Source organism: Triturus cristatus, chromosome 11 (genome assembly GCF_964204655.1).
Source record: "Triturus cristatus chromosome 11, aTriCri1.1, whole genome shotgun sequence".
NCBI lineage: Eukaryota > Metazoa > Chordata > Amphibia > Caudata > Salamandridae > Triturus > Triturus cristatus.
Genome location: NC_140594.1, coordinates 1,160,993,424 through 1,161,012,418, shown reverse-complemented (window position 1 = coordinate 1,161,012,418; position 18,995 = coordinate 1,160,993,424).

Sequence of the window (18,995 nt, the reverse complement as noted above, 5' to 3'; positions counted from 1 at the left end):
CTTAATAAAGCCTTGTCTTTCACTGTCAAGTTGGATTGCTAGATTTTCTGATGTTTGAAGATGTGCTGTAAATCGCGTTTAACCAATGTTTCATAAGTTTCCAATACTTTGTGGCTGACTGGAGCCATATACGTGCTTTTGATTTTTAAACCCGCGGGGGTATTATCTGTCTGCTCAAAAGGTTCTGTCACTACATTTTCAAAAAAATGTCTCGATCCCTTTTGAAGCAATTTGACTTCTTGACTATTCAAAGAGGTTGAGGAAATGTTGATGACCAAATTGTCAGAATCATTCATCTCTGGCTCCTTGTGATTCTCTTGTCTAAGGTAGTATCGGAAGATGTTCCTTTTCGCAGATGTAGAAGTTAAAGTGGAGGTTGATGGAATCTCTGTGGCTCGTGTGGTTTCTGGGGTGGGTTGTTCTGGGTCAATTTCAGGAACATTCCCCCTGACGAAGGGTAATCATCATACTCGAAATGCATTGGGGATTATCCTTCAGCTGCACACAGAAATCTGGAATGGTTGAATTTTGCACTCGGGATAAACTCATGATTACAATGAGTATGATTTGATGGTGAATCATCAAGAATAAACCTTCTGTTTGAAATCGTTTGGAACTCTTGATTTACTTTCATATCTAGATTTGCGACGTATTCGCAAGCTATTGGTTGTGCTCAGGAGGGACACTACCCACCCAGGGCAGTGCAACTACTACATTTAAAAACATTTGTGCCACAGGTACCTCAGTTCTCTTGCGGAACTCAGCACGGCCAGCCCATGAGCTACCACAGTATTCCTGCTGGAGCTGCTTCCAACCCATGGTACTGCAGTGCCATACAAACTTCCTTGTGCAAAGCAGGTACTTTACTGTGATACAATGGGTGTAATGTTTGAGTGGTGGGTATCACAGGACTACTATGGCACCTAAAAACTTAAAAAATAAATAAAAAACCCAATGAGGTTTGAGTGTCCACAGGAGTTGGCCACCCATGGGGGTTGGGTAGAGAGCCTGGCCATGCCCTGCGGCTTACCCCACACTGCTCACAGCCAAAGGCTGTGCATGTTGGTCTGGGCATCCTGGTCAATGTTGGATGAAGGTCCTGTTGTCAACCCCCACTATGTATGGCTGAAGGCCATGAACAGAAGGGAGCAGCCTACCCACAGGGGCCATCCCCCACTGTGCACAGCTGAAGGTCTGCAGCAGACATAGGTGAAGGGCCTGGCCAGAGGCCTGAGGTGAACCCCCAGTGCACCTTTCTGAAGGCTGTTAGCAGTGGATTATGGCCGCCCACGTCAGGGATAAGGTTACTTCAGAACCTGCTCTTTCATGGCCTAAGACTGTGGACAGTGTGGGGTTGGTCACCACCTGTGGTGAGGTGGATGCAGTGTCTGACAGGAGGCCAGGGACTGTAACCTGTCCCTCGACGCACACGACTAAGGCTATGTGCAGTGTGGGTTTGGTTGCCCGCAGCGGGAGTAAGTCACAGGAATTTGCCAGGGAACCGTGCATGGGCGGGGCGATTGGCAGATTATGATAAAAATCAAGAAATACACGGAGGCAGGCAAAGGTTTTTTTTTTTTTATTGTTTTTATTGGCATTTTTAAAGAGAACATACACAGTGTATAACAGGATTGCTCCAATAATGTAACATAAGGAGTGACATTTGAATGAATCAAAACAAAATACAAAGAAAAAACGAGGTAGCATCTTGAAAATACAATAACAGAATTACAACGCCAGTATGATCTGTACGTGAACCTTCGGCATGAAACAACTATCTGAGAGCAGAGCAAATAAAAGGAGAAAATCAAATGCGAAACGTCGTGCCAACAAAAGATCACAAACGGAAAGTTAAAAAGACACTTATGAAAGACAATTCAATTGGCTACAGTATTGGTTTCTGGAGTATGAGTAGTGTCTGTGCTGCGAGAGGACAGCCATGCAAGAAACGGACTCCAAATATCTTTGGGTCGGGGGGTCAGAGGCAGGAGCTCCCAATAGGTATTGAGTTGTTCTTGGCAAAATGTAACATCTAATATCCAAGAGGTGGTGGTGAGTGAGTGTTGTTTGCCCCAGTGCATTGCCGCGCGCCGCTTGGCCAGGAGCAGTAGCAAAGCCAGCAACTTACGCTGCCCGGGTGGGACAGCTTTACCATAGCCCAAGAGACACAATTGTTGGGTTGGAGAAAGTTGAGTGGCAAGAATTTTGTTAATATAACAAAGTATGTCCGGCAAATATATCCCTATACCCTGAAAACACCAAGCCATGTGCAAAAAGGAGGCATCTGGCGCTGCACATCTCCAGCAGGTCGCCTCGGGCCGTAAACCCATCCGACAGAGCTGCAGTGGTGTCCTATGTATACGATGTAAATATTTAAAATGGATGAGGCGGAGTCTGTAGGTAGGGGAGAGCATTTCCAATTGCCCACAGCAGAGCTGCCATTGTGTTTCTGTCAAGGGGTCGAGCAGCTCCTTGTTCCACCCAGCGAGGGCACGAGTGTTTATTGTTGAGGAGGAGCGTTGCATGCTGTTGTAAAGTTTAGGAACCAGTTTATTTGGCGATGAGCTAGTCAACATCAACTCCAGGGCTGGGAGAGGAGGAGGGGGGTGCCGGGAAAGTATTGTGTAAGGTGCTCCTCTGATCGAATAAAACAGCAATAGATCAGAAAAGTCAGCTGGACCGCCTGGAGAGGGCGCAGGAGGCGCAAGGAACGAGTCACCAGGATATACATCGTTAAATGTCTCCTGTCCAAGAGCATGGGGGCGTGAAATGCTACCTCTGTTGTCCATCACCAGGATTTGTGGGTGGTGTGCGAGAGGGATAGAAGGGTGTAAAGAACTGAGAGGTGAGCACGATTATGTAACTTGTCCCAGGCCCATTTTAAGGTATTGGGTGTATGTATAATAGTTTGATGGCGCTTGAAGGGATGATATAGGGCCACCGTCAGTGGCAGCGGATCCACAATTTGGGCTTCCACCGCAACATGTGGCTGGAAGGGAGTTGGGAGTAACCAGTGGTGGAGGAATTGGGCTTGTGTGCAGAAGGCATAAAGTGCCAAATCAGGAGCACCAAGGCCGCCCTGCGTTAATGGCTGAGTGAGGACCTCCCAGGTAATGCAGGGTTGTTTTCCGGCCCAGACTAAGGAGATCATAGAGGATCTAAGAGATTTCAAGAATGATTGTGTAAGCTGCAGGGGGAGATTAATGAATAAATATAAAAATTTGGGGAGTACAATCATTTCCGCTATAGCAATACGGCCAGCCAGGGAGATGGGGAGCCTGGACCAGATCCGGATCCTCTCTTCTAGCCAGGACATCAGGCGACTAAAATTCATCTCCCAAAGCACCTGAGTATCAGTGCTAAGCCAGACTCCCAGGTAGCGAACTGGGCCATCGGCCCATTGGATAGGATAGTCTGGTGCAAATAAGGGGGAAGTGAGGCGTTAAAGGAAATAGAGTGGATTTAGACCAAATTGATATTCACCCCAGAGAGTCCCCCAAACCTGGTCAATTCACGCAAAATCGGGTTAAGGTTTTCAATGGGATCTCGAATATATAGGGTGATGTCATCAGCGTATTGGGAGATGATAATGTCCCTCATGGGAGAGTCAAGGCCTCTCGTTTTGTGGTGCTGCCTGATTCTGACTGCCAAGGGTTCCATGGCGATGGTAAATAGCAAGGGCGACAAAGGACACCCTTGTCTAGTGCCAGGTGTGATCGGAAAAGGGACTGATATCAATTCATTAGCACAAAGTCTAGCCATAGGTTGTGTGTATAACAGTTTGATTTGTTGACTGTATTTAGGACTGAAGCCAAGGCGAGCCAGAATAGTAAAATGGTAAGGCCATTCGAGCGAGTCGAAGGCCTTAGTGGCATCTAGGAAGGCAGCCAGCGCGGGGGTGTGGGGGTCGAGCTGATGACGGCGTCAGGCAGTGTCGCGGGTGCCGCACACAGTTCAGGTGCCGTCAGAAGCCATGATGACAGTGGGAGATTATCGGACACCGCACACGTCCCAGGCGGTTCCGACGGTAAAAAATGGAAGAAAGAGGTGCCGCAGATGTCAGGCAAGTAGCCGGCAGAATTTCAGGGTGGTAGAGATTTGATTCATGGCAGGATGGTGCAGAAGAGAGAGCCCAGCCAGCGGAGCTCGCTCAGAAAGCGGCCCTCTCGCTGCACAGCCAAGCCACGCCACTCCGGCAAAGGTTAAAGTCACATTATAGTTAGGTATGGTAATCACTGAAAAAAACAAAGAATAAAGGGACATTATGGTTAGGTACTGTAAAAAGATTTGAGCTTATGTTAAACAAAAACCTGGAAATGTATTGAAAAAAACAAGGGTTAAAGCTAACCCTGGGCGGTGTTCACAGAGTTCACAGAGTTTTACTCCGTGGAACTCCTCGAAGTGCCCAAAAAAAAATGCTAAGCTCCGTGGAGTTCTGCCAGCAGCGGAATCTGTTAACTTGTGCTGCTTGCACTGATTTTTAGTGCCAGGAGATTGTCCTGCACTGTAAAATCAGCACAAATGGTACTACATGTCGCACCAGAGGGCGCTGCTGCTTTATGCTTTCGCAACACGAGTGGTTCTGAACTGCCGTGATCGCCCGCAATGAAAATCTCACCAGGTGGAGGTGTAGCAAGTTATTTTTTCTTGCAAGTGCTCCTCAACTCACCGCTGGCGAGTCTCTCATGGAAAAAAACTCTGCTCGGTGTCACTTCGCAGAGTTCTTCGTAACTTCGCACTCTGCACGGAGCGCAGAGTGGGGAAAACTCTGCGAACTCCACCGGCAGAGCAGAATTCTTTACCCACCCCTATTTAAAGTGACAATATAGTTAAATGTTAAAATAAAATGTTCAAGAAACAAAAAACACAAAAATTCACAAGTTACAGTTTCCTTAGCTAACTATGCCTTGCTCCCTTTCCATGCACTGATGATTGCCCACATGGCAAGTGAAATGACATTGATGAAATTTCTGATGATGGCCAACAATGGATGGTGGAGGTAAGACACAAGCTCTGGCCTCTGTCCAGCCCATATAACCAACCGATGTGCATGGGCAAAGGCTGGGTGCAAAGGGGAGTTGGCTGCTCATTGTTGGTTGGTTGTCAGGATAGCCACTCACATTGGTACAGAGCCTCATTGGAGAGCTGGCCCTGTGGCCAATCCCAATAGCACAAGGCTTATTAGGATTGGCAAAAAGAACTGTTTATGGACAGAATGCAGAACAATGTCATACATTCACCCCAGTACAGAGATCTGGGCCTAAATCCATTGTTTGTTTGCTCACCATGCCATTCCAGTTTGGACCCAGCCATATGCAAATCAGTCTTGACCCACTGCCCTATGGGAACAGTCCTGCCCGAACTGCCAGGCCAGGTCCTCCCTGGACTGTAAACAAGCATCCTAGGACTGGTTTTGGGGTTTCACCCCTCTTCAACCAGGATAGCTTGATTCCAGTGGCATGGAGAGCACGGAACTCACGTCTGAGCATACCCGTCCCACTCGGGGTGACAAATGCAAAAAGAACTGTTGATGGACAGAATGCAGAACAATGTCACGCATTCACCCCAGTACAGAGATCTGGGCCTAAATCCATCGCTTTTTAGCTCACCATGCCATTCCAGTTTGGACCCAGTCATATGCAAATCAGTCTTGACCCTGTGCCCTATGGGAACAGTCCAGCCCGAACTGCCAGGCCAGGTTCTCCCTGGACTGGAAACTAGCATCCTAGGACCGGTTTCGGGGTTTGGCCCCTCTACAGCCAGGATAGCTTGATACCAGGGCGACTGACTCCGGAATCTGGGGATCACAGTTCGATCCCCGGCGGCAGATTAGCCCAGCACCATGTGACTCTGGGCAATAGCTCGCTTAATCTTCCCAACGGCGCCTAGAGACCCTTACGGGTGATTGTTTGCGCTTAACAAATGTGGATATTATTATTATCAGGACTCCTAACTTTACCACTACTGAATGCCTTTTGTGAATACCGAAAGTTGTAAAGATTGGATTTTGTCTCAGTTTAGTAGTAGTAAAGTTAGGAGCCCTAACTTTACTACTACTTTATGCCTTCTGTGAATACCAAAAGTAGTAAGTTTAGGATTTTATCTCAGATTAGTTCTGTGAATTGGCCCCACAGAATCTAGCTAGTAATAGAATGAACATTTTGACACTCATTTTCCTCACATTATTGTGACAGAAATATCTGGAATCTGCAGAAACACATATAATTCCTTCCATACCAAAGAAGCACATTAGAAAGTTCAAATTAATTTACAATCAATACCTTAATAGCAGGACAAAATGCAAGCTCACCATGTTTAATGGAGAAGCACATAATTGGGTTAGCAATGCCTTACTTACTCCTGGAAGCCAGCTTGACAAAATGGAGATTCCAGTTCAGTTTATGATAAATAATAACTCCTAAGTACGGGTCGCTGATGATATGCTCACTTGACAGGGAATTGATTGTTCAATCGAAGACAGATTTCAGCCAAAAGAAATAATCTTGGTTTTATATGAATGTATATTTATGTCCCTAAACCTATTATATTCTTGCAGCCTATAAGTTTGTCGTTGTAAAACAATCTGCATCTTTGATTTGGTGATTAAGTCATCGGTGTATGCTCAATTGCTATTCCTGGCATCTTCCAATTTGGGAGATTATCTGTCTGAATGGTCAAAGAACACTGACATATTTATCGTATGTAAAGAAAACAACAACGATCTCTTAAATTCTCCCTTGTTTCAACCATTGGGAGTCTAAATCTTAGCGGAAAACCCTTTGCCGTTTGGCACATTACCTTCAACCGAAGTGTTAGAACTCTGAGCCTTATGGTGGTCTTTCCCCATACAGTTTGCCTACTTACCTTCATTTTTGTTTTGTTGAACTTAGGAGTCTGTGCATATCCCTTGTACCATATTATACCATATTCCCAGGCCCTCTAAATTAAATGCAACTATTGGGCTTGCAGCACTTATTGTGCCAACCACTTAACTAGCCCCTAAAAACATGTCCCAGGTCTGCCATTGTAGCCTAAATGCAGTTTTAAACTGTCAATTTGATTTGGCACTATTTGCTACTTGCCAACCCTAAACCTTCCCTTTTATTGTATATAGGTCTCACCTAAAGTAGGCCATAGGTAGCCCATAGGGCAAGGTGCATTGCAATTGAAAGGATAGACATGTACTTTTCAATTTTACATGTCCTACTGGTGAAAAACTCCTATATTTGTTTTTCACTACTGTGAGGCTTACCTAACCCGTAGGAAGGCATTGTGTTGCCTTATTAAATGTAATATGTGTTAACTTTTGATTGGAACTAGCTAAGCATTTCATGTTTGGTATCTATGGAATTGTAATGAAAAATCCTCCTTAATAGGAAAGCCAGATTTTAAATCACAATTTAGAAAATGGCACTTTTAGAAAGTTATAATTTTCCTGCCCGATTTCATTTGGTTCCTGTAATCTCCCCTGGGTCACATTACTGGGTGTAACTGACAGTTAGACATTCTGAATTCCTCCCAGTCACACAATAGAGGGATTAGGTGTTACTGAATGGGCCATCTGCTGGCAGGATGGGGGGGTGGAACGGGGCACAGCCCCACTTGCAACTGATTATGTTTTGTTTAGCCTTCACACAAAGGGCTTGGCACCTCCACATGGTCACTGCAATCAGCTTGGACCCAGGGCAGGGGACTCAGAAAATTCCAAGCACTTCAAAGAGAAACCTCTAGAAACTTCTCTACACCTCAAAGGAGGCATCAGATATTAAAGTAGGGCCCTCAGATCCACTCTTCAGTTCACTTTCTGGACCTGCGTAAAGACTCTCAGAGAACTGTCTGCTGATATGAACTGCTGTGTACTCTGCAAGCCTGCTTTGCTGTACCTGAAAGGATTGCTGGGCACTGTGGCCAGAGCATCTGATTCCAGAGCAAGGGATTCACGGTTCAATCACTGGTAGCAGCTTAGCTCAACATCATGTGACTCTAGGCAATAGTTCACTCAATCTCCCTGATGGCCCCCAACGCCCTGAAACCCTTAAGGGGGTGATATATTTGTAGTTTACAAATAGGAATTGTTATTATTATTTTTATTATTATTACTGCTTTTCTCCCTGGAACCTGCCTTGACTACTCAAACGCCAGCCCTGCTTGCTGTTTGAACACTACATCTTATCCTGAACCCAGGACTACCAGAGTGACTCTAAGGGCTAGTTTGCTGGCCTCCTGTTAACAGGCACAGGGACATAAAAAGCTCCCACTATCTTGAACCCACACCTGGACCCAGCCTGAGTGAGTCCTAAACCCCCCACCCCAAGTGGTGCCCCACTAATCCTGGACCCATGATTGGGGTTCTAGAGGTGCCAAGACAGCCAAAATCCAAACCTTTGCCAAAATACCACTGAGAAGTTGGGAAAGACTGGAATCCCCCTACTCACTGATCCACCCAAAGTGCATCGCAGGTCGAACTGACTTTGCAGCTACACCCTCTCTGTTCTTCTCCGCAGCAGCAAACCCTTACAGCGGTCTTTCACCACAGAGATATTCAAGCTCCTGGAATGATGTTTGGCTACTTACTCCTGCCTCATCCCACAGGAGATTTTTGACTTCCAAAAAAGTGACTAAGTCCGAACATAGAACCCTTCACTACAACTTCACCCAGAGGATTCCGGGCAACGTTGAAACACCCACTTTGGACCATGCTTGCAGCCTTGCCTGGCTGAAATGCACCTTCTCAGAAAATATTTCTTGAAAATTATTCTAAATCCAAAGGTAAGTGCTGACCAGACTCAATCCACTACTTGTATCTGAACCATGGTCCATAGCAGTCGCAGTCGACTTTGAACTGGTCTTGCGTGACTTGATGTGGTTGGTGCTTTGATCTTTTAGGTGCTAGTTTTTGCACAACATTTTTTAATTCATAGCTGCGGTTCTATTTATGCCATCTATTTTTGTTGTTTTGGTGTCAAATAAAGTATCAAAATTAACTTTTTAATTGGTGTGGAATGTTTCTTGTGTTGTGTTTTTGCTTTGTTACTGTTTGTGTGCTGCATATTTACTTTATACCTTGCCTCTAAGTTAACCCTGACTGCTTTTTGTGCCAAACTACTCAGGGATAAACACAAGTGAATTTAGTGACTTTTTGTGGTTCAACCTGCCAGGGAATGTGACTGTTGAGTGACCAGGGCTCACACCCAGGTCAACCAACAACCCAATTTCTCACATTGGTGTTCAGCGGTGTGGATCAGGATTTGTGTTTGTGCAGTACCATACAGTGATTTGTGTTGCACAAGAATTCCTGATGAATAATTTGACAACAGAGTTCTCCTCTTTTAAAATCCTTCCAAGATTTCCATTGGTTGTTTTCTCCATTTTCTAAATGTAAGTGCCTTACCTACCTTTTTTTCCACACTATGGAGATGAAGGTGTGCAACTACGACACCCTCAGCAAGCTGAGCTGCTAAAACTCTGCAAACAGAAGAGGCTGAAGGCAGACAAGTAAGCTACCAAACTGGGTCTCTAGGTAGCCATCAGAGTCTATGAGGATGTTATAAGGTGGCAGTCCATGCCAGGAGATGGTAATGGTGATGACACTGAGGAGGGGGAGCACTATCAGAAGATGAGGGATGTTGGGCCTGTTCCTGAGCTGCAAGGAGAGATCAAATCAACCTCAGCAGATAATCAGGAGGCCCAGGATAGAGCAGGGAGCAGTGTGCCTGCCAGGGCCTTGACGCCAGAGGAGGAGGTGGACAGGAAGGAGGAGAGGATGCTCTAACTTTAGCTGGCCAATTTGAAGCTGGAAGCAGAGGAGAGAAGGAAGAGGCTTGGCCAGGGAATACTCTGAGGCAGAAAGATGGGACTGAAAGAGTTGGAAATGGAGGCCAGGCAGATCCCAGAGTCGAGCAACAATGGAGGCAGCATATCTGCAGTGTCCACTGGAGAGCTGAGGGTTTACTCACTTCAGGATCTGATGCCCAAATATGTGACTGCAGATACAATTGATAAATGATCCCAGCTTATGAGGTAGCTCTAAGGGTACCTAAAGTCCCAGAGGAGTACTGGGACAGTTGCTTGTGGAAGTACATGCCCACAGTGGGGAGTGACACACTTCTTACACATATGATAGTGGACCAGAGCAAGTACACCACCATGAAATCCAACCTTACTTTAAATTTGGGCTGACTCCAGAAATACTGTCAGAGGTTCAGGGACAGTCACAAACCTCCAAACCAGTCCTGTGTAGATTATTACAGCAAGGAACTGTAGGGATGGGTGAGGGGCAGCAAAGGGGATGATTTTATTGGCCTGTGCAACCCAATTCCAAGGGAAATCATGCTCAATACCTGTTTTACAGAGATGCACCAACACCTGCTAAATTGCAAACTGACTGACCCCAGGAAGCTTGCTGAGGAAGAGGACCTCTGGGTCAGCACAAGAGTGTCAAAGAAGGCATCTGAGGAATCCCTAAAAGGTGGTCAGGGCTCCCGCCAGAAGAAAGAGGAGGGAGATAAAAACAAGAAAGAGTTCTCTCTAGGCCCGCAGAAAAGTTATTATGGGAAAGGGTCCCTTTCCCAAACTGGCCACCAGTAGAAAGGCGTTGTTGAGAGGTACATGGGTAAATTTGTCCTCAAGTGCTATGAATGTTACCAGCTAGGGCACTCCAAAGGAGATCCCTAGTATCCCAAGAGAGCACAGCTGTCCAGTGGTAGGTAGACACAGAGGTTGGCTAGTGTAGTACTTGGTGAGGAGCTGGCCCTATTAAGCGTGGGGGCCAGTAAATTAAAGCTTGGTAGGTGTGGGCGGACAATTCTGCTTCCCGGGCGGAGTTCACAGAGTTTTGCACACTCCGCACTCCACAAGGGAGAACTCTGCGCAGTGACAAGGATTGGAGTTTATTCTCTTGCATAGCTAGCCAATGTTAAGTTGAAAGTGCAAGCAAGAAAAATCGCAAGCTAGACCTCCTGCCGCTCACGTTCAGGAAGCTGCCGCTCAAGTAGAATATCTACTGGAGCAGCAGAAAAAAGCAGCACCATCTGGCGTGACACATAGTGCCTTTCGCAGTGATTTTACAGCATGGGACAAACTCCCAGCACTAAAAATTAAGGCGAGTAGTGCAGCTCACCAAACTCTGCCACTTGAGGAACTCTGCGGAGTGCGGCAGAATTTTTTTAACACTTTGCAGAGTTCCGGAGAGCAGAACTCCGCGAACTCTGCCCAGGCCTAGCTAATAATGGGCATGCAGCACTTAATATGCCACCCATTACGAAGCCCTTTAAAACGTGCTCCAGGTCTGCCATTGCAGCCGGAATGCAGTTGTAAACTGCCAATTCAACTTTGCAATATAAACACCTTGACATGCCCTTCCACATTCATTGCATATAATTCACCCATAGGGTAGGGCCCTGGGTAGCCCATAGGGCCTGGTACATTGAAATTAAAAGGTTGTACATGTGCTTTTAAGTTTCACATGTCCTGGTAGTGAAAAACTCCTAAACTCAGACATGCCTATCTTTTTATGTGTGGCTTTCTCTGCCCCAACTGAGGAGTCTCCACACTCATAAACTCACTATTAAAATGCAGTTTTGTGAATACTGCAAAAGCGTAAACTTACACAAATGTGTTATTTAACTTTGTGAATCAGGCCTGGAGAGTGTTTAATTGTGCTCCACCCACAGGTTGGTGAACTCTAGAAAGCCTTACCCTCATCCAGTCTTCCTCACAACACTGCTGATCTTGGAGAATGATACCAGGCAGACTTAACATGTTGTACCTGGCATCTGTGATCTGTGAGAAGGATTGGAGGAAGCTGGATCCCTTTACACTTAAAATCAAGTACAGAAAGAACTCTAAGGATCATAAGGTTGGTCCCTTGGGTAGCTTTAGAAACATAAAAAAAGCTGTAGAGGACATTCCCGTGAAGTATTGCAGCTGACCATTATAAAGTGGACCTGGACTGGGCTTTGCTGCTGCCCTCTGCCTGATACCCCGAGAGTCACTAAGTGCTCCCAATTAAGGTTTGGGGTGCCTTGGAAGGGTACTGTGATGATTATCTGGGCACCAGAAGATGTTTGGTAACTTTTTCAAATGTTTGCTCCAGAGCTTGAATGGAACAACCTACATTAGTATCCGGCTGGCAATTCCTTGTTGTTGAGCGAAATTTAGGATTTGTTCAGTCTGGAGAAGAGTTTTTCTTCATAAAAATCACAATGTATTTTTTCAGATTAGGTCTTAGAAACTTTTTTGAATTTCCCTTTTTCCATGGCCCTGGCGGCCAATGCAGTCTGCTTAGTATATTCGACACTGAGCTTCAGTGCGGTCAGACTCAAATCGTGCGTAGCTCCCAGTGTACTGCAACCATTGGCTATCATTGATGTGTTGTGCTTTTCAGTACTATTTACAATTAAACCTTTACAAAATCATGTCTCCAGCCCCCCTTATTGGAATTTTTCATTTTGTTCACCAACTTTCATTCTATTTTTCTAAATTGGCGTGGGATTTGTATTGTGTTTTTTTCTTTTAACTGTTTCTGGTACTTGTCAATCAATCAATCAATCAATCAATCAGGATTCTTATAAAGCACAACTACTCACCCGTGGGGGTCTCAAGGTTCTGAGAGAGGGGGGTGGATCTGTGGTTCAGTTGAAGAGCCAGGTCTTGAGGTTCTTCCTGACTTGCTGCATTGATGGTGTCTGCCTGAGTTGCAGAGGCAGGGAGTACGAGATCTTTACAGCAAGGTAGGAGTAGGATTTTCCTCCAGCCATGGTTTTGTGGATCCGTGGGATAGTGGGCAGAGCCAGATGGGCAGAGCAGAAATGTCTGGTGGGACTGTAGAAGGAGAGGTGGTGGTTGAGGTATGCAGGTAGGTTGTGTAGGGCTTTGTAGGTAAATGTGAGGAACTTGAAGGTAATTATTTTGCTGATAGGTAGCCAGTGAAGGTCTCTCAGGTAGCTGGTGATGTGGCTGCTGCATTGGATGTTCAGGATGAATCTGGCAGAGATGGTCTGGATGATCCGCAGTTTCCTTTAGAGTTTTTGGGTGGTGCCTGTGTAGAGGTCATTGAAGTAGTCGAGTCTGCTGCAGACGAGCACATGGATGACTGTTTTCCTGGAGTCGGTGGCGATCCACTTGAAGATATTACATAGCTGATGGAGCGTGTGGAAGCAGGAGGATGAAACAGCATTGATTTGGTGGTTCATTGAGAGGGGGGAGTCCAGGATGATGCAGAGGTTTTGTGTGTGGTCTGTGGGTGTGCGGGGGTTCCGAGTGCTGCGGACCATCAGGAGTTGTCCCATGCGGCAGGGGTGGAGCCCAGGTTGAGGACTTTGGTCTTGTCTGAGTTAAGCTTGAGGCACTAGTCCTTCATCCAGGTGGTGACTACCTACATCCCTTTCTGGAAGTTGCTCTTGGCGACTGTGGGTTAGTCTGTGAGGGAGAGAATCAGCTAAGTGTCTTCTGCATAGTAGACGATGTTGAGTCCGTGACTTCTGACGATGGCTGTGAGCACGCTCATGTAGATGCTGAAGAGGGCATGACTCAGGGAGGATCCCTGAGGTCCCCCACACATGATTTCTGCTGGTTCTTAGTTGAACGGTAGAAGTCTGACTCTCTGTGTTCGGCCGGTGAGGAAAGAGCAGATCCATTCTTGGGCTTTGTTGTGGATGCCGGTATCATGGAGTCTTGTGCAGAGGGTGTGGTTGGAGATGGTGTCGAAGGTGGCTGAAAGGTCCAGGAAGATGAGGGCAGCAGTTTTGCCATGATCAAGGAGGATGCTGATGCCGTCTGTAGTGGCTAGGAGAGTGGTCTTAGTGCTGAGGTTGCTTCTGAAAACTGACTGGGAGAGGTCCTGGATGTGGTTTGTTTAGATGAACTTGGAGAGTTGAGCGTTGATGGCTTTTTCAATTACTTTGGCTGGGAAGGGGAGCAGAGAGATGGGTCTACAGTTCCTGAGGTCTGTAGATTTCTGCAGGAGGGGGTTGATCGCTGTGTGCTTCGAGTCCTCCGGGAAGGTGGTGGACTCAATGGAGCAGTTGATGGTGTGGCAGAGTTCAGGTGTGATGGAGGTGCCGCCTCTGTTGAAGATGTGGAGAGGGCAGGAATCCGAGGGGGCTCTAAGGTAGATGCTCTTCAAGATCCTGAGGGTGTTGTCAGAGATAAGTGTGGTCCAGTTGGGCAAGGTCTGCTGGGGCCTTGAGACATTGGGTGCAGTGGTTGCGGGTGGGGCGGTGGGTCTTGGCTTGCAAAGCTGTATTAGATCTCCTTGATCTTGTAGTGGAAGAAAGTGGCCAGGCTGTCGCAGAGGTCTTGAGGATGCGGAGTGTCTGCAGTTTCTGTGCTGGGTTTGGGGAATTTGTTGACCATGACAAAGAGTTCTTTGATGTTGTGTGCATTTGCATTGATGTGTTCCTGAATGGCTGCTTTCTTTGTTGTCCTGATGAGGTGCTGGTGGTGTTGAAGGCTGTGTGGTCTGCCATGCTCTTGCAGCCCCTGCATCTTTTCTCGAACTGTATGCAGGTGCGCCTGGACTCTTGGAGGGTTGGGGAGAACCAGCTGGCTTTCTTGGAGAACTGCTTGTCTGAGGGTTTCTTGAGGGGAGCCAGAGTGTTGGGGCAGATGGAGATCCAGCGGTGGAGGTTGCGTGCTGATGCATTGGCATCCTTGGATGTCAATGGTGGGGTTTTGCTGAGGGAGGTGGTGAGCTGGTCTTTGGTGACCTTGTTCCACCTTCTGGGAGGATCGTGGTGGCGTACGGTGGGTTTGGTGAAGGAGAAGTGGACGCAGTGGAGGTTGGTCCAATGTGGCTCAGAGGTGTGGCTGATGGAGATGTTGTCGCTTGTAGAGAAGATGGGGTCAATGGGGTTGATGTCGATGATGGGGTAGATGTACTCTGCTCTGTGACACACCTACCAGGGGTTGCACTGAGCTTAGGTTTAAATTAATAAAACCTTTGACTCATTTCTCATTCCCACAGCTTGGGATGACCTTGCCTTGCCTGGGACCTGGCCTTTGGCAGCTGGAGGATCAAACAGCCCAGCGTGCATCGCGCTAGTAGGCACCCACTGCACCTGTTGCACATCACGCTCTTGAGTGCTTTCTCATTCCTGCAGAACGGAACGTCCTTGCCTTACCTGGGGCCTTGAGGTGAATGCGTGAGAAACAAAGTACAAGATGTTTGAGACTGATGTTGCTAGGAATTGTGCAGCAAGGTTCGGTAATGAAATTCTGAAAAGGGTCCATTGCTGAGATTATTTGGGGTTAAATTATCTGATAAATTCAAGAGGGAACAGCTAATACAACACAGATCCAAAGCAGTCCATCGAATAGAACTAGGGGTGGGTGGTAAACTCTGCTCCTCTGGCGGAGTTTGCTGAGTTTTGCCTACTCAGTGCTCCACCTGGAGTGCAGAAATCCGAAAAAACACAGCTGGCCAACGTTAGGTTGGTGAGTGAGAAAAACTGAGTGCTACAACGAGTTCCGCACAATTTATCAACGAGGATGATCGCTGCTGGTCGCTACTGTTCAAGCTGAGAAAGTCTACTAGAGCAGCTGAAAGATGCAGAGCACTCTGGCATGGCGCATGGTGCCATTCACACTGATTTTACAGCTCCTAAAATTCAGCACAAGCAGCGCAACGTGCCATAATTCCGCTGCTCATGGAACTCCATATAATTTTGCTCATTTGTTTGCAACTCCACTAAATTCCATGGAGTAAAACTCCACGAGTTACGTCCACCCCTAAATAGAACTTGCTCCCACTCAATATCCCCTACTCTCAAAGTTTACCATGCTAAGGCACCAAGTGCAGTGCTTTTTGGAGCTGAATTTTGGGGTTGTTGTGCTGACATCCAGAAGCTGGCTACAGCAGAGAACAGTTTGATAAGATTGTTTATTTGAGTTTGGTTAGCACTCCTCTTATCTCTCTTTTCTTTGATATAGTAGTGATAGAATCTCTTACGTGGCTCAACTAAAGCCCCTAACTTCTTGGATACGACTTTGGTCTATGCTGGATATAATCAAATATAGGATTTTTCTTGAGGAATTGGTGAATATGAATAATGCCATCAAGGCTGCCTGGCTCAAATTTGTATCAAGCTGGTTCAAGAATCTAGGTCAATTGAAACTAAGGGAAGATCCAGGAAATATCTGTAATGTTGAGGCAGATATTGGGCTCATGTCTATGAACAACATGTTGTGAGTGGGACAAACGGGCACCTAACAAATCAGTTTCTTGAGTTCAAGACCAATCCATGTTTTGAACTATTCTTGGATAGTATCACACCATCTTTAGCCAGGAGCTTGTATGTGCATTTTTGATTGGGTAATTCACCCTTGAGATCACTTACAAGCCAGATGGAAAAAAGGTCAGTTCTTTGACTTGTGTCCAGCTTGTGGTCTGACTCCGGAGACAAACGAGAATATTATTGTCTTCTGTTCATAACATTGTGACTCATGCCGCAAGTGGATATACACAGTAAAGCAGATTTATGTTCCCTGGCGCATCCCTGCAAATCAGCATGGATGCGCCAGGGAAGATGCGTCACGCAAGTTTGCCCTTGCGCCACCGCAGATGCGCCGCATTTACAATGCGGTGCATCGTGGCGCAAGGACAAGCAGATACGTGACGCATCTGCCGGCGTAAGGTTGGCGCCTTGCTGAAGTTGCGTCGCAAGCGCGACGCAACTCCAGCACTGTTCCAACCTACCCTATCCCTAACATGGTGCGTCAAGCCTTACGCCTGCTTCAAGCAGGCGCTGGGTTTTGACACATCAGCGTTGGGAAAGTGACTCAGTGAAATTTTATAGATTTCACTGAGTCACTTTTCAGGGGCGTTCCTGCGACGGAACGCCCCCCCCTATGTCGAAACGCCCACGTGAAACCTGACGCAGGTTTCACGTGGCGCAGGGCTTTACACCGTGACGCATCTCCATAGATATTTTACCCTTTCATACAGGTTTCTGCGTGAAAGGGGCGTGCAATAGGTGTTGCTGTGGGAATTCCACTGCAAAACCCATTGCTTTTTGACACTGCCCCAGATTTACAAGGATCTGTAAACATTTTCGCAGCATCATGCTGCACCATAGACTTGTATATAGAGCCCTAAGTTTTTGGCATAATTGGTCTAACATGCATTGGTTTGATGGAAACAGAGCAATGCTAGCACTGTCGAGGACTCGGTTTTCGGAATAAATCTTCTTCTCTGCTCCCGGTAATTCTTGCACTTTCTGACCTTGCATTACCCTATTGTTAATCAATTGCACTAACATGATCTTGCATTTTATCTATTTTTATATTGGTACCTTTTTAGATCTCGCCTAGGCAGCGCTTGCACTGTCTCTTCGAGACATGCTGTCTTCAGGTATGGACTTTAAGCTCTGAAAATTTTCCGCTGACCTTTTCAATTGGCTCCTGTTATTGTCCTTTGTAAATGGTGGATTTTGATTCGTTAATAGGCTTAGTAGTTCCTCCTTAGTACCACCTTTTCTCTGGTTGTAACATCCATTGAGGACTGCCCCTTTTACGTGTGATTTTACTTAGTATGTTGTATTTACAGTTTCTGAGGACTATTTTATTAATGACTTTCTCCTAGCTGCTGTTTCAGGAAGGGCACTGTCTCTGGCTTCGGCAACCCACCCTGTGGCTTAACTGCACGGTGACACTGCACACGACCCATCATCTTTAACAATGGCCACCACGCCTTTCTTTTCTTCTGCACAACTCACCAAACTCACTTCTTTAATATTCTTTTTCTTTTAAGTATTGCGGAATGCCGCCCTTTATCTTAAACAATGGCAGCCGCGCAGCTCTTCCAACTCTTTTTGTTCATTTAAAAAAAATGTTTTAGCAGCACAGTAGTCGCTCCTAATTACCAACAAGAGCGGCCGTGCCTTTCTTTTCTTGTTTACATTTGTATTGCATCGACTCCCTAGTAGCCGTCTCCGTCAGAATCATGAGCGCTTCACGGACACTGCTTTATTTTGTGTTTGTATTGGCATGCCACATCAGACCTTCAAACTCAGAGGTTTCCAGGGCAGACCTGCACTCTGCAGAGAAAGGTGCATTACATGTCCCAAAAGCTTACCATTTTGTAAATTCTCCCCAGAAACGCTGCAAGACTTTCCTGCACGTGGATGAGAGGAAGCACAGCAGCAGCATACGCCCTGTTCTACCTTGCAGGAACATCAAGAAATGCTAAATGAGTTTATCAAAGAGGGATGAAAGTATTTTTGCAATGATGGTAAATGCAGAAGTTATAACAGTTGTGTTATCTTGTGGCAGTAGGATGTGTGCATTGGAAACCAAGGCAGAAACTAGATTGCCAATGAACTGGACATTACATGTGCATGTGAATAGTGCTTCGATCTGTATTTCCAAGCATCAAAGCTCATCATCAGAAGGGGGGCTGCACTCGAGAGCAGGGGTGTGCTAGGTTGGAGGAGTGAAATAATGTTAGACTGCATTCAGCTTTTTGGCACTTTTTGGACACCATGCTCTCTATATAAACCGCTTGTAGATTTATAAACAATAACATCAATTCATACAAATGATGAACAAGCTTGCCCCTGGAAGGCAACCAGATCACTTCATTAGCCTAGCACAGGTATTATCTGTGCAATTTTGCTTCCTCTCTACCATGCCTTCATTTATGCAGAAATACATTCACCCATTCACTGTTATTTGATTTGCCTGCTAACGCGCACTGCACTTTAATATTTTCTGCAGATAGGACTATTTCACCCTGTCAAAGACTTTAGTCGCATCCAAGGTGATAACTGCTAGGGGCACTTTATAAACGAATGCTATATCTATGCCTCCGATAAGGTTGTATGTAAGATCTTTAATCCCCCTTCCCCGCACAAAACACCTCTGGTCTTCATGTATAAGATCCCCCGCAATCCATTTGCAAAACCAGGTAGTTTTCTGATAGATAGGGGGCATCTGCATTTCTGGTCCCAGGGTCGGCAACCATTTAGGGAAACCTACCAAACCCACACATTTTTTAA